This window comes from Euprymna scolopes, chromosome 27 (genome assembly GCF_053919585.1).
Source record: "Euprymna scolopes isolate OS-2025 chromosome 27, ASM5391958v1, whole genome shotgun sequence".
NCBI classification, from domain to species: Eukaryota; Metazoa; Mollusca; class Cephalopoda; order Sepiida; family Sepiolidae; genus Euprymna; species Euprymna scolopes.
Window position 1 is genome coordinate 78,790,136 of NC_136508.1, and position 3,710 is coordinate 78,793,845.

The window sequence follows — 3,710 nt, forward strand, 5'->3', positions numbered from 1 at the left end:
TTATTGTTAGAAGAACCATGAATAAATGCATTTCATTTGCACTTAAAAAAATGCTGAGTCGTATTTTTATATCCTTCCCTGTTTGTTTGTTCCTGTGATGGTACCAGACAATGTGTAGATCCGAGTGGTTGAATGTAACGACACAGTTAACGTGCAATGACCACGTTACACTTAAAAAGATGTATTACAATAAGGTATCAAAACAGCAAAGCGAGAGCACTCGACTAACGAGTCAAACAAATTGGAACAAAGGAAGCACAGACTAGATCAGACAATTCTGAAGAACACATATTTACAGAAAAGACTGAGACTAGCAACATCACGTCTGTAATTGAGAGAAAGTTGCAGAAAAGAAAGGATGAGGCCCAAGCAAATTACCAATACGTTTCTGCACCTTGTCAACAACCATCAAATGGAACAGAGATTGAATAACTCAAATATGAGAACAGTACTCTATGTGGCACTATTTTCTTGTGCCACTGTTTCTAACACACTCTGCAGCATGGACGGGTGGTAAATTGTCCATGAGCGTAGAGATACAAAGAAATCCCTTCCCATAATTCCCTTGCTATCTTTCTGTCTCTTTCCTGCACGACCACCATGATGTGAGGACGCATAGTCTGTCTCTCCGTACATGGGAGGGGGGCACCCCCTCCCTCAACACTAGTTAGGGTAGGTTAGTTAGCTTCGAAAAGCCTATTATCCAGTTTTAATTGTAAAAACAATTAATTGTAAATTGTTTTTTTTTTGTAATATATATTGTATCTCTAATGTAAAATAAAATAGTTAGTTATACCTTATGTATATTACAATTGTATCGTGTGTCGTTTTTTTTGTGTCTGCCATGAATGCCTTCATAAATGTCTAAAGTCGAAAGGCGGCCCTGAGGACAAAGAGATGAAGATCCCCACCAGAATGCCACCAGGGTGAAGAGATCATCTTGAGAAAAGAAAGGAGCCACACCCAGATCCAACATCTCAGGTATGATTTTCTTCTTACTACACAGACCCTAATGACTGGCCCATCTTCATGAGACCGCTTTAAGACATTTACTATAACACGTCTGTCGGTCACACCTCAGTGACCGGCTGATAGTGGTATATCTATACATGGTTTTTGTAATAGCCTCAGGTGTGAGAATGTGTTTAGGGTGATAGAGTGAACCGACTTTATGAAAGAGTAATCGATCAAAGAAAGATTTGAAAAGAAAGAAGTTTCAGATTTCTACTGAAGAGAAGAGTCACCCATAAGAATCTCAGGAAGAAAAGGCACACACCTACAATTGCCAGAAATTGTAGATTGAAAAACTTGATAAAATATTAAAAATGGATATCTTCAAAGAAATATAACAAACAAATAATTAAAAAAATTAAATCTTTATTATTACAAAAAAAACCCAAACATTTGTGTACGAGGCCCAATCATAAATATGACCTGATACGTCACATTTACAGGCTGATTGAAATTGAAATTAAAAACAATTGACCGCTTAATTTAATTTAGGTAATTTAAATTTTTAAAAGGGGTGCAACTTGTGGAATTACATTTATTTGAATGTACATAGATAATTAAGTGTAAACATGCATTTTAGTGTTGAAAACAAATGTAGATATTAAAATATGTTCAGATAAATTCTCTTGAAATGTATAAATTATTTATGTTAAAAAAAAAAATGCAATCCTTCAAGTTACATACTTTTAAAATTTTTTAATTACCTAAGCATGCAATCTACTGATTGTTTTAGTTTAAATTTCAATCAGCCTATTAAGAATCGACCATATTTATGAGTGGGCTGTGGGTGTATTATTTCCTTTTGTTGTTTAAAAAAAAACAAAAAAAACTTGTTAATATTTAGGCTGCAAGTTCCAATTTCAAAAAAGTTTTAGAAATCTCTGTATAAACCATATGTAGAATTAAAAGGGATGTTGTTGATCCCTAAAGTACATTCTACTTTATTCCTATGGTTAGTCCGCTTCATTTATTGGATTCAATAGTTGTGGTTTCGTGCTGATGTGGCATTCAAGGTTTGCATCTCTTCTCTCTGTCATTATTATTTTCTTCTCAATAACTGCTGCTATGAATGTTATTAAAACAAATACATCTGGTAGTCGTTTGGAAAAGAAAAGAGAAAATTTACTGGCTCTGTAGATATTTTCGTATTATGTGAGATAATCTCTATTTTATGATTAAAAAAAAGATAACTACGCAGACCCAAGCAAGATGTTAATAGTGTTTGAGAACCTCTAATTGTAAAAAAAAAAAAAAACATTGTTAACCCTTAAAATTTAGACGATGAAAGGGATATAATCCTTTGTTGATCTTTATTAGAGTTGCCTCCCCTTTGTCAACCAATTGTTTTTCACAAATTCGAAACTATAACCATAAAATAGAGACTAACTCACAGAATACAAAAATAATGACGGAGCTAGTGACTTTTCTCTTTTCTTTTCTAAAAAATGAATAACATGCCTGAAGATGATCAAAGGACAATCCAACTGAAACGTTGCATAAATAACACTCAAAATGAGAACAATAGTCGGATCACTACAAGTACTATAAACGTGAACAAATTCTTGATGACCCATCCCCTTAAGTAATCCAATTTACCAAATTTTCACTAACAATTACTACGACATGTTCCCTTTGACCACTGTACACTCATTAACCCTTATCCTCGAGTGACCTCCAGGCCTTGATAAGTGGTGACTCCTTTGCAAAGAAAAAAAATCTCAAAAGTTAAGAATTTTAAATACGATTGGGCTTTAAAAAATTATTTGGGGTTTTATTCATTCTCAAGATTGTACATGTACACAGTTCAACCCCCCCCATGCTCCATAGAGAGGAGAGAAACAATTACCTGGAAACCTTGCTGCATTGTCTGGTGATTCAGATGAAAGAGACTTGATTCTCTCTCTCAATTTGCCACATCCGCTTAGTGTGTCAGAATGCAGGGCCTTATTTTAAATTTTAAATGGAATATCAGATGTAAACAAAATCAAATTATTTGGCTAAACTACGAGTGACAATCTTGCAACATCATCTTGAAAACAGTCTGAAAAAAAAAACAGGAAGATAACAACAAATCGAGATTTTAGAAAGCCATTCTTAACATGGGATAGGAGCATAGGACAAACTTGAATTCACTTAAGACTACTCGATCAATTTAGGTGATTTTTAATGTATGCTATCTTCTTTTCATCACAGGTAAGTACATAATGAAGTTATTTCTTTATTTTTGATTTCTCCAGAGTGGGACGACATTTGGACAAGTGCTTTTTATTTTCTCTAAGTTTTAATCCGATATGAAAATTCACAAGACTAATCCTATTTTTACACATCTATCATTAGTTTTACTACATACAGACATTGCATAATATTCTGTATTAGACATTATATTGGTTTGGTCTTTTTGCTTTATTGCATATGGTTCTTTTATTTGAGAAGAAGGTTAATGCCAAAACAATTCCTCTTACCACTTGAAAATGTTTTGTCTGAAGACTTAAGGGCATATTTCTTTCCTTGTTAACCTTTGTTTCACGAGAGGAATATTTATTTATGTAAATGATTGACTGCAAAATTGTTTGAATGCTTGTCCAGAATTCAACCCAATTAAAAAAAAAAATAAAAAAAATACAGGAAAATTTTCTTGATGTATGTACTTGTCACAGAACGAAAATATCATATTCCAAAAATCACATAAATTGGTGAAA

The 3,710-nt window shown here is 33.3% G+C and overlaps 1 protein-coding gene across 3 annotated transcripts in view; it reads right to left on the bottom strand.

The window, feature by feature from the left end:
• Positions 1-1,360: 1,360 nt before the first annotated feature.
• LOC145248934 (uncharacterized) overlaps positions 1,361-3,710 on the bottom strand; it is a 60,835-nt gene continuing 58,485 nt past the window's right edge. For all 3 annotated transcript variants that reach the window (XM_080110728.1, XM_080110727.1, XM_080110726.1), the window contains exon 8: positions 1,361-3,710. This exon is cut by the window's right edge and continues 9,873 nt beyond it. The gene's annotated coding sequence lies outside the window, so the exon portion shown is untranslated.